Source organism: Bactrocera tryoni, chromosome 1 (genome assembly GCF_016617805.1).
Source record: "Bactrocera tryoni isolate S06 chromosome 1, CSIRO_BtryS06_freeze2, whole genome shotgun sequence".
Lineage (NCBI taxonomy): Eukaryota > Metazoa > Arthropoda > Insecta > Diptera > Tephritidae > Bactrocera > Bactrocera tryoni.
Genome location: NC_052499.1, coordinates 1086600 through 1099970, shown reverse-complemented (window position 1 = coordinate 1099970; position 13371 = coordinate 1086600). Strand labels below are relative to the sequence as shown.

The 13371-nt window shown below is 35.7% G+C and overlaps 1 protein-coding gene across 10 annotated transcripts in view; it reads left to right on the top strand.

Moving 5' to 3' along the window:
- The first annotated feature begins 1367 nt into the window (after nucleotides 1-1367).
- Nucleotides 1368-13371, top strand: part of LOC120767088 (RIMS-binding protein 2) — a 45883-nt gene continuing 33879 nt past the window's right edge. For all 10 annotated transcript variants that reach the window (XM_040092968.1, XM_040092961.1, XM_040092964.1 and 7 more), the window contains exon 1: nucleotides 1368-3052. The gene's annotated coding sequence lies outside the window, so the exon portion shown is untranslated. The remainder of the gene's footprint in view (nucleotides 3053-13371) is intronic.

Here is a 13371-nt window from a genome sequence, read left to right as displayed (position 1 = left end):
GAACGCAATAAATGTATATACATACACACAAAAGTATTTAATTCCCTAACGAATACATAGTTTAATATACATATGTACATATATAAATATTAGAACTTTTGGTATTCGACTAATCGATTAACCGGATACTATTTGAATAATATTCAATAATCTTCGGTGTGCAGTATCCCGATAGTCGTAAGTCGTCGACTATTCGATTAACCGCTCACTTTCGACCATCCGGTTAACCGTTCGTTGTCAACTATATGAATAGTAAGCCTTCAGCTCCTACACATTTTTTCTACGTATATAAGCTTATAGAAACTTGATTCCTAACAATTTTCATTTATTCAAATAATCGCAGCAGAGTAACTATAGTCGCAGTAGAATAACTATTCAAGTAGTTGCTAAGTTACGACTAGTCCAATATTATTAATTGGTTAATTTTCATGCGAACGGTTACAAACCGGATATTAGAATAATCGGTTTCAGGCTATTCGAATAATTTTAATAGGCCTAATACATATGTACCCACATACTGATTTTCCAAAAATATTTTTTAACTAGGCAAATAATAAATCGTTATAATCGTAAACATATTACAGTTTGCATTCTATTAACCTCTTGCTGATAAATTTTATCAAATATAATATGTACATACATATGTATATGTACATATTCCGCTCTCTTTCTGTTTTTACTGTGGTACTAGGAGCATGTGCTTAAAATACCTTTATCCACATAAAAAAGCACCTTGAGAGTAACAAACTGTCATAGTATTCAGGATACTTTTTCAGTTCAGTCTGAAATATGAAAGTTTTCAACTATGTTATTTCCGGATTAACAAAAAATTATATGAAATACACATTTTTACAAAAATACATGCTAGAATGTAGTAGTCAAAAAACCCCACATTCTACAGAGAAAAAATTAAGTAGTGAAGCTACTGTGTTGTAAATTTGCGCTTAACTGTTTTCATTTAGACTCATATCTAATTCTTTCAAAAAGAAGAAAGTACGTTTTAAAAATTCAACTACTAAAATATGGTTTATAAAAATAATTAACTCAGTGAATTGCAGCTCATAAAATGCTAAGAGTTATCCATGATGTCGGTTGTACATTCTGCGAGATTAACATTATGGTCAGAGAGTCAGTGTTACATACATGTACATAGTAGGGCATATGAGTTTTTGTCTAATGGGGGTGCCCTTAACTGTTAATATTACGAAAATAAAGCTTTTAAGAGTAGTAAGTACAGAGACAAAGGTATGTTGCTCTGTTATTGTATTGCTGCTGTTAACAAAAATCGATTCCTCGCACATAGAAGAAACGAGTCGAGTACCACATAATCACTACAGCATTGCGCTAGCAAGCAGAAAAGTTGTGGCAGTCGATTTTAGCTACTCGTTGCTGAAAGCCAAAACCAAAATCAACTCGACCGTTACGTACGAAGCACGAAAATCGAAAACCACCACTACCAAGCGACCGAGGATGATGACCCACTTTTCGGAATTTTCGCATTAAGAAATAGCAATCTTGATGTTAGGTTCAGAAAGAGTTTAGCGTTAAAACAAAAGTGTAAATATTTGTGTACATATAGAAAAGTGAAGCTTTATAATTAATATCAGTTTAATAAGCTAACATAAAAAATAAAAGCAAATGAAGCGGAGGTGAAACGACAGAAGATGCAGTAGAGGAATACACATTGGAAAATCCGCAGGCAGAAAAATTCGCTCTATACTATAAAGTCACCCCTGAACTCCGCAATCCAGCGCAGCAGTAGGCGTAACAGCAAAAGATGTGGAGCGTCAATGGAGCACCAGCGGAGCGCTAGCAGAGGCTATACAGAAAACTGCTGGCACGAAGTTGTATAAAAATCGGTCACAATGTTGCTGCTTTCATGGTTGCGCGAGTGAAAATGTGCTAAAAATGTGCTTTCTGCGAAATATTGAATGAAATGGGCTAGAAGTGTAAAAAATTATGTAGTTAGAAAGAAAAGTATAGCAATTGCGTAAATGTATAATCTTTTATTTTGAAAATAAGTATCCGGCGATTTGTTGACGATTAACGTGGAAGAATAGAAACATGAGTTATAGCTCTGAATGAATAAATACATATATACGTATTTAAAGAAGGTGTGAAAATTGTAAAACATATAATACATACATATATCTACATATATATGTATGTATCTGTATTTATACCCATTGAAATGCATTTATGAAAAATATCTATATTCCTCCGAAATGCAAATGTAAACGAGTAATCAGCACCATACAAATCCACGGAGTATAATAAAATAGCGAAAAAATTACATACATACATATGTACGTACATATGTTCTAATTTGGGGCACCACTCATTCGTGCATAATTATAATAAAGGAACAAATAATAATAATAATAGCAATACACATACATAATCAAAATACATATAAAAATATTATTGAATTTACGAAGTAGTTAAAATATCACTAATAAAAAGGCAACTTGCAAATAAACGTGCAACTATGTTAGGAGTGGGTGCGAAGGAGGGTTAAACTTTCCAACGCCGAAAAATCATATCGACACGCTAACGTGCAGGAAGTGGAAGTGAAGGGTCAGCAGGTGGCACATTTTAAAGAGGGACAAATACACACACATATACATCCACGCAAACGAGAGCGCAAGGAGCCGTGCAGCTGGATGATAAGCACGTAAGAGACGGTAAAGGCGTTCTACTTGATTGCGTTGACGTTCGCACGCTCACACACGCCAACACGCTCGCAGGCACATTTTATCATTGCAAGCGCTCGTACACCATCGGCTTCGCCTTTATAGTACTGGTTCATTGCCTGTCGGTTGACTGGCGAAATTTATTGTTGCTTGTTAAAGCAAATCGCATAAATGATTTCATACGACCAGCAACGGATGAAGCAACAACAAAAACATCAACCGAATTTACGGACACAGCAAGAAGGTAACAAAATCACGGAGAACGTCAAAATCACCAAGAACAAAAGGACCAGCAATAACAACCACAACATATATAACTGAAGCAAAGCAAAACGTAACAACGGCAAAGTCGTAAAAATGTAAGTCCATTCACACATCAGCATATCAATGTTAAATTATAGCATTTATTGAAAATAACTCCTCTCCCCTCTATTGGACGTCGTGTTGCGGCGTACCGAACTCGCAACAAATTATTTAGTATTTTTTATTTGCTTTGTTACTGTGACAAATGTTGGGGTGCTTGTTGGCTTTTATAAAGTAGCGAGTGTTGCAAGCAAATTGTCCCCAACCCCTCGAATTATTAAATGAAAAAGCAAATTAGAAGAGAAAACCAAAAATTTAAACTTTGTGTTCATTCAAGGCAATAACTGTGTGCATATCTACCCTTGCGCCCATTCCTGTGCACAATTGAAAGCACATACATACATACATATGCATGACACATACTTGTATATATACAAGCGCATACTCACTTACATACATATGTATGTATGTAGAAGCATGAACGTTGTTATCTCTGACTTGCTCGTAAGACCGAAAGCTTGTAAATCGTTTTAGAGACACGATTACAACAAGGATTTTAGTTTTCTTTCTGACACAAAAGTGTTGGCTTTTTTCTCATTGAACGCATTGCAACTGTTTTGGCGTTCTCAACTCGCTGCTCTTGCGATACTCATACGCCAAGTGCTCTCCCTCCCACATCCAGTTAGTTGGTATCTGCTCTGTTAAGTTAACAGCTAAAAAGCGTGAGCATAAATGAGAATAGGAATAAGTGTGAGTGTAGCATGGTTGAGGGGGTGTTAAATAGTGGGCAAGTGAAGAAGCGTGACAGCGAGTTAAGCAGTTTATGTTGAACTAAGCGTTTATAGTGGCTCGCTTGTGTGGTTTTGTCTCTGGGTATTTTATCATGTCAAGATAGTGCTTCCGAGTGATTTAATATGAGTTTTTAACTACTTTTATTATACTCGTTTACGCCGTTTTATAATTATTCAGTTTGAAATGCATTATGATTTTAATTATCAATTGGATGCAACTTGGTTATAAAGATTACAACTGTGTAAGATATAAAATACATTGAGGGAAATAATAGTTCAGTACATTGGGTTTAAACTAGAGAGAGAGAGTACAAGTCGAACTAAATTATATTTCAAAAACAGATCATGCAGTATATGTATATTGGTGACGAGTATCGAGAATCGATGCAAGTAATATTCACAAATTATCTCAATGTTAAATTGTCGTTTTCAAGCTCGTCGCTGTCGTTTTGCATTAATCCTTACACCAAAAGATTACACTAATTCTGTCGCGCGTTGCGTTTGTGTTTATGCGTGGCATTGTATTAATAGAAAATATTTTTAATTTGAAGCTTTGTGTCGGCCTCACCAATGCCTTTATGCATAATTAGCTCTCAACCCTTCCAGCACACAATAGAGTAGATTAAGGAACATTTTCTGTTTGCATTTGGGCATAGGTGTACATATATATTTGTTTACATACATACATACATACATCAATGTTTAAAATAAATTCGGTGACCTATACATTTTGAGGGGAGCAGTGGAATATTTTACACCATACCAATGAGTTCAAACAAATCCCGGTATTTTCCTTCAAATTTCGCCAAATAATTTCCATGTTTCTGAACTAAAAGCTACCCACTATCAACCTTTTGACGGCATCGTAAAGAAGCTCTGTTAATCTTCATATATAAAAAGTACGTGTCACGTTGTTTGCCCGCGATGGACTCCTAAACTACTGAACCGATTTTAGTAAAATTTAGCCCACTGTGTCCAGTTCAAACCAACTTAAAAGATAGGATAGTTAAGACAATTCATAAATAAAGAATACAGTAAAAGCTATCTTAAATGGACGCCCTATTAAGCGGAAATCTCCATTAACCATGGACATTGTTGATGTGTATTAAGTACAATCTATTAAGCGGATAACTTTATTAACTGGTCAGAAACGCTGGTAACCAGACATTGAGAAAACTGCCTTAAATTCGTTATTTTTCCAATGAAATTTATTTGTATGAACATATTCGAAATTTCCCCTCGAATACAATCCCTTGGATTCTTATACCGACAAAAACATTTCGCTTTTATTCGTAAATAAAATTTTCACTTTATTGAATAGTATAAAATGTATACCACAGCAACGCGTGGCCGGATCCCCTAGTAATATAATGAATTTGATTTTTGCTGATGTTAAATAGTATTCGGAAAGATCACTAAGTATTTGGGTTAAGTATCACTTAGCATATAACGGTATACCGCACTATTATCAATTTAATTATATGAGCTTTACACTGTTTCTTCCTTATTTTGTTGTTGGTCCTACCAGTTAGTCTTCCGTTACCTCTTTTATATGTGCATTGGTTACATACATACATATGTATATTTATGTACAATTGTCGAGAAATTAGGTTAATAGTTGTCTTTTACTCTACTATTTTTTATTCTAGTGCCAAAAGAGCGCTGAGCTAAATAGTCCTTTGCCCTTTAAAAGCTCGACTGTCAAGTAAATGTATGTGAGGTCATTCATTTTCTACGGTTGCATTGAAGTGTGAACAGTTTGTGGTTACACTTGCGGCAAAACCGACGTAAGCGCTAAGTATAAAATCTGTTCGATGTGAATAATCAAAAAGACTGCAAGTGTAATACTAACAGTAGTAACAATAGTATATATGTATGTACATATGTAGACACACTATCGCAGCAAATCATTCAATCCATTTCGCATTGTGTATTTCCACTCAGCCCTTTCTCTTCATTCCTAGATGTGAGTGTCCCCAGTTGGTGTGTATTCTATTACCCCTTACCCTCTTGACAATAGGAACTGTCAGATAGTTGAACGAATGACAACTAGAGGCGCTCAGCATGCACATCAACCACTCCGTATAATCGAAGAAATCAGTAAATAGTGGAATGGTGACAGTGCCAAGGCAAAAACGGTAGCCGGTGGTGTCGACGTCGACGGCAGCAACGTCAACTGAAGAGCAAGCAGATGATGAGAACTACATGCTTAATAGGTCACATTGTTGTTGATTTTTTTTGGAGCTGAAATGTGGATAAGATAAAGGGTGTAAGCAGACGCTTGGAGGGGCACATGGAATGGAATAAGCAAATAGGACAAGTAAAGGGAAAGCGGTAGTAAAAAGTCGGAAGGGAAGTATACGACGAGATAATCGCCATCTGAAGATTTCATAAAAGTTTAACATTTAATTATATTTGTGATTGAATGACTTGAAGTAAGAGTTCACATACAAAGCAAAAAGTGGGTCAACATCTGGCGGAAAGAAATCATCCCTATAGGTATAATAATTTTGAATAGAAGACAGGCCAGAACAATTTGCTATCTTATGTACGTCACGTCTACGACCGGTGATTTCCATATGTATATGTTTCATGTGGCGGTTTTTCACGGCACATGGATCTCATACGTTTATCATTTGTATAATTTTTATATTTTATATATATTTTTTGTTTCTTTGCCAATTTTGTCAATGCTTGTTTATTCTTTGTTCTGAAATAAATTACCGAAACTTCATATTGCTCTTCCTGCAGGATACATACATTCGTAGGTGCTTCATTAAGAAGGAAGGTACCTTGAGAAATCTCTTCTAGTAATTGTTTCCAACTACACATCTCGTGTCCTTTCAAAAGTTTGCCGCGCTGTTTGCATTAACGTCCACATACGGAGCGTTGAGTGGATACAGTTAAACCGGCACATTTACACAAGGCATTTCAATGGGGAAGAGTACTAATTACAACACGACTTAAGTGCATACTAGTGTTGCATCGAATAACGTAAAAACAAAAAGACAATGGCATAGAGCAGGGAGAAAAAACGGGAGAACCAAAAAAATATTATATAAGTGTAAAACATGAAAGGAAAACTGCTTAAAAATTATAAATTATGTAAACATGTGATGGCGGATATTTTGCTGCTGTGCTCATGGCATTTTAAGAATTGTGTCAATGAGCAGACAGGGCAGATCATAAGCCACGTTTTAATGTTTGGTTAATGTAATAGTCAGGGAGGGAACTCTGTATTTATTACTAATTAGAATTAAATGATATATGAAAAATTTATTTCTAGATTATACTTCAATAGAGTTGTTTGCTTCAGCTTCGAACTCTTCTTTCCGCTCAAATCGTTTATCATAAACTGACAATATGGCAGTGATCTTTTCTCCAACCCAATTTGCAAACGTTTGTTGTAATCTTAAATCAATGTAGAGATCTTTCTTCTTTTGGCGCTGATTACACCCTCTACATTTCCAAAATTTTGCAAACCCAAAGGCTTTTTTGGTCCATACTTTTACGAAGACAAAGTGGTCATTGCATAATACTGAGAAGTAAATTAAACCACTACAGGACATTGAGTGATTGGTTCTAACCAATTTTCTTGGCCTCAAGATGAAGGGGTTCACAATGTTTTCCTAAAATTTGTAGTCAAAACATTATTAGTACAGTTTCCTACCATCGAAAAAGGCTTACTTTCGATGTTTGTTGGAAAGTTATTACAGAAAGGGTTCTTTATAGCCTTCCCTGCTTTTGGTGCTTTTCTGAACGTACTATTAATTAAAATTGTAATATTTGCACCAGAAATCTATTCACACATACCTGTCCACAGTCTAAATCAATATGTTTAAGCTTATTTAAAGCTGTTGAAGTATGAAAATTTATGAGGGGACCGTGTGCACTTATACAAAACATAAAGTATCTAGGGAGTACTCTATACTATACTGTCGTGAACGTCTAACGAAACCAGCAGGGCCGTAACCCCATCACCATATTTCAAACATTGGATTGTTTCTGATATCTAAGTATAGCCGACGTTGGCTTCGAGACGGGCACTTTGTGCTTGGCGCATGCAAGTGTGGCCAATACATTGCAGATGCGGCTGTTGCAGTAGCAGGTCGTGGCTTGCACCGCTAATAGCAATTTTCCTGCTCGTTTTGTTTTCAATGTTGTTGTTGCTTTCGGTATCACATGGAGTAGTTGCTGAAGTTAATTTCGCTTGAACGCCCTCGGTGCGCTCGAGTGCAAGCAAAGCCACAGTCACAGTCAAGCACTGAGCTGTGATGTTCCTCCGTCTTCAGCTGGATATTATTGGCGTTATTTAGCTGAGCTGCGCAGCCCTGTTGACAGCTTTTACAGTGTTAAATTTGGTTTAATAATAAAAACCTCTGTTACCTATCAATTAAATGCGAAACATAGAACATGAGCTAAAAGTATACGTATTTTACCAAACACAGGTTATGAACTGCCTCCCACATCTTCCATTGTTATATTTACCTTCACCTGTACTTGGATGTGTTTGCGTATTATCTGCTTGAACTTCGTAGCAGTTTCACATGCCTCTTTTCAATCTAAAAGTTGGTTAATTTACAGGTTAAGCTATTTAGAGGGAACTAAATAAGCAGGTATCTGAATGCAGTACATATATTGTTTGTTTGCCAAATGTGTATTATATCATATTATGGTTGAAATATCAAACAAATTGACATGGTACAAAGTCAACTGAATGTCGGAAATCCTTATTTTGGAAGTATTGACCCAATTTTACACGTTTACATTATTATGACTCCCTTAATTTCATTCTCATATCTAGTAAATTGACCTATATTTTCGGTAAAATATTTTCTTATAGTCATAGTGATAGTATAGAAGTTACGAGTATATAACAAGTAGGTGGGGTTGAAGTTAAAACTTGACATAAAGATGAGAAAATATTAAACCCGACTGTACTAACTTTTCGGCAAAATCCCGTTTGGAGTTTTGAACATAATATTAATATGGCGGTTGACGTGTTTTTTTGTCTACTTGCCCATTTTCACCGTGTATCAAGAAATGTTAGATATATTCGCTGAGATTGGTTGATGCAGCTTTTGTGGCTTAGGATATACTACATTCATTAAATCTGTGAGAGAGCAAGAATGCGCCCCCCTGCTACGATGCCTAATCAAGAATTTTACCATTTTGTGGCTTAATCGTAGCACTTGCTATGGTATTTTATATATTTTACGAGTTCCTGAGGTCTTCAAAAGCCTGCCTGAGTCTGTCTGTCTTTGAAAATGTTTCAAAGGATCATATTTATAAGGTCATATCCCAAGCTTTATGGTAAATCTTCTCTTTATATTAAAAGTAAAGTGGAAATAACCGAATGACAATAATGCTGTCTGAAAATATTTAAAGCTTTTCTAACGCTTAATTATAGCACTTTTTAGTTAGTTTTAGTTTTAATTTAGTAAAAAATGGTTTTAAACAATAATGTATTAGTTTCTTGATAATATATAGCATTTACTATACACTTAAATAAAAATATTCTTTATTGCAATAATAATAACTGTAATGGTGTTGGTAAAAGTATAAAATGGTCGAGTAATTAACGTCCGGAATGCTGGATTAAATGCTAACCAATTAAGCAATTACACAAAAATAAGTCTATTAGGTCAAGATTAGACGGCTTGACAGCGAGGCTCCTTTATATTCGTATGTAGGAGTACTCGTGTATTTGCTTGCGATTTCCACATAAAGAGGTGTTTCCATTACCCAAACTACCAAATATGTATGTATGTACCTTTTCAGTGCAGGAACTCACGCTTCCTTCGTAATACTTGCTTACATTTCTCTTACGTCACACGAACACCCATATCGTTCCACTGAACATCACCGTGGCTCAGAGACAGCTGTCACTTTTGATTAACTATCTCACCCACATTTCTTTTGATGTTTACTCATTTTGTTTTTGCGTTTTTTAGTTTCTGTTACTGTTATTTTTTACCCTCGTTGTATCTGCTGGCATGCGCATTTCTTACTCGTTGCAGTCGTCCCGAATAGAAGTAAGGTAAGCACAGTGAGAACTCAATACAATTTTAAGAGATTAAAATGGTCTCGTTTCAGAGATTGATTGTTAAAATGGGTGTACTATTTGGGTTGTCCTGTGCTGGAAAACTCTTTAGATTATTAATAAATTGTTTTAATTGATAAATCTAAGCGTTTGAATGAAGATTTAAATTAATTCATACCATTGTTTTGTCATTTCACCAAACTAACCTAAATAACTTTATAAAGCGTGTTGTGGTTTAATGCAAATCTTTGCATCTTTGCCTTGGGTAAGCTCTACTGCTTATGCATATGTTCCATTAAAATATTATTTTATGGTAATTATTAAACCTTTAGTGACATGTGTACATATGTATGTGATTTCTCTTATTTCACATTGAAAATGTGCACTTGTCGCTCTTAGTTTCAACTATCACATTCTTTCGCTTCAATAAGGAGTTTTCATTGCTTTCGATTTTCTTTGATATTGCTGTTAATATACACCTTCAGTCTATTGAAAATAACTCGTTGCTGAAGCTAAATCTCTTCGCTTAATAAGTTAATGCTTCTATACCTTCGCTCGCATAACCTATGTATCTATATGCGCTCGTATTGCCCCTTTGTATAACTCTCGTCGTACTTATTCGTTACTCTTACTTGTATTTCACTCGTTCATGTATATAATTTAAAGGTACTCGCTGGGCTTGGGCTTTTCCTCAGTTATTCGTTCACAATTGTCACATTGCAGCAATATGTGTAAGCAGCAACTAGTGGCCAGAGGCGACTCTTTAGCTCGTGCGCTACTCGGCTGCATACGTTAAAACGTACGATTGTTTGCTTACACACACACACACACACGCATCATATCAATACGTAAGCATGTTTGCATACGAATTTCTTTATATGTAAATACTGAAACACATAAATTTACGCAGAAATTCCTTTTGGTATTCGTATAAACATAACGACGCTCGACTTCGTTGCTCTGACGTTGACGTTCGTTGATATTTGTGCATGTACACAAGTGTTTGTGCATTTGTGACTATGCGTGCGAATTTTCGTCATCATCTCGCGAGTGTTTGGCTGAGCAAGAAGACGTCGAAATTTGTTTATCGCATGGCATTCGCGTAATTTTTTCCCTTAGTGTAAAAAAATTAAAACCGTTACATCTTCAAAAAAGCCTTAGTTCTATAAAGAACCGTGTACCAATTGAACGAAAGTAACAAGGAAGTGAACTTTTTGTAAATATATTACTACCAAACGCAGAAGGTAAATTGGCAAAGTTAAATTAAAACTAATAAGAAAAGTGTAAGTTGCAAATTATCCATAATGAAATGATTAACTTTCAAGATGTCAACTGCCTAAATAAGAAAATTTTGGTGTTGATGTTTTTGTCAGTTTATCAATGCAAATTTTTCGTGTGTGTATCTTGTGAATTCGTGACTGCTGCTTTCACACTGCTCGCTTCCTTTGCTGCAGCGGGACCATTTGTGCGTTTCAGTTTTTTTCTGTTTGATTTTGTTACTGGTGTTTTGGGATGTAGGTGGCTGATTTAGCAAACCGTGTTTGCACCTTTACTGATTCATACATTTCCAATCTGTATGAGTATTGGTATCTGTATGCCACTGAGCAGATAATATTTTAATCGGTGTCTGTACTCACAACTACATTTGTATCAACGTATATGCATGTACATATGTGTTTGTGTTTGTTTTGAGGAATTGCCTGCGATTGTGTCTGTTAAGCGGCTGCATGAATGAATGCCTGCCATGACTGCGCGATGCAGCTGGTGTCTGATCGTGGTGCAGACAAGTAGAAGCACTAAATTAAAAGTAAAAATGTCAAGCTCTTCTCATTGATTTATCTTTCTTTGCCTCTAACTTCACTTCATTAGGCATCTTGAACCATCGACATGCATAAATATATGCGTATGTATTGGTGAAGTCGTGAGCATTCTTAACAGGCTAGAGTAAGTAGATGGTGAATGCATCGACCATGAATACTCCATCCTGGAATGCATATTAACACACCTACACCTATATACATATATGTAAATAATAGTGGGTGAATATGCACTTATAATTTTAATGCCAGCTCGTGTATCTGGCATTCGTTATGTGGAACTGTGGGTACATATCTGAGTATGCGTATTGGAAATGATATGACTTTTCTATCTATTTAGTCTTATTGAAATTCTACAAGAAGTTTCTTTAGTTATTACTGTACTCTAGACTGTAATAATTACTTCCGTTATGTGCCGAATCAGTGACAATTTTTTCCATATTATGACCTGTAGATTTTTGTTGATGATGCAGTTATCGCTCTATGTTATGTGACAGATTCGTCTATAGCGGAGTGATCACTGGAAGGGATATTGTTTTAGCCATTGTTGGTTCAAAGATCTAATATCACTTTGTAATTATCAGTTAACCGTATTTGACTTATATGTTAGTGATTTATAATAATCTAATAAAATTGAATTACATACTTTTGTTTAAAATTAACTACACTTTCATTCACTACATGACAACAACTTACTCACTCATTTCACGTATGTTTTTCAATAATAATCCCAAGAGCTTCTTTTTAAATTATTCAAACTCAAGCAAAAAACGAGTGAGCGCACACTTATGCGACAAACATAAGCAGAATGCGCTTTTGCTGCACATTTTAATTGGCCTTTCGTTAAACCAATGCATTGTGAAATAAATTGAATATAGAACCCAGCCGGAATTGGCACAATCAAGCAATCATAAAGTTCATAATTTCCATTTTATTACTCCTCGTAGTGTTGGTCCATACGAAGTCAAACAACAGCCATTTTACGCTTACGCTTGCCTTTATGGGAACAAATATGGAATCTCATTTAATTGCGCCACCGTCTAGACAAACTAGCGCCGACCACGAATGTGTGAGTGTGTGTGTTTTTGCCAGTAGCGCGAGAGATATTGTGCGGAGCGTATGAGTGACCAATACAATAAGTGTGTAATTTTGCATGCTGGGCGTGTAAGTGACTAACCGGAGCGATGGAGTGTTGTCAACTGCCAACTGTTCACTGCGTATAAGCATGTAGTAGCCAAAAATATGCACATACTTTTATAAGGGCTGGTGTGTGGCATTTAAGTGTGTGCCTCGGCGTATGAGTGTTTGCTAGTAAAACAAAGTACGTTGCATATGTTACAATGTGAATGTGCGAGTGCTTTACGGGGTGCATGAACTATTTATATAATATTACTTACACACATTATTGCTTATAAACAACCAAGAATGAGAAAAATATCGAACAAAACACATTCATTCACAAATTTTGGTAGATATAAGGATGTGTACATGCCTGTACACTGTATCTATCGTGAGAATTTGCTTCCATGAAAATCCTATACGAGTAAAATGCGGTCTACAGGCCACCTAAATTCGTCTGGTGGTACTTCAATGAGTCAACACAGCAACTAGCAGTGAAGAAGGATGAAAAAGTAAAAACCTCATTTCTTTATTTCCTTAGACCGAGCATCATACATATATTCTAGCCATTTCTTTTTATACCCTGAACAGGGTATATTAAGTTT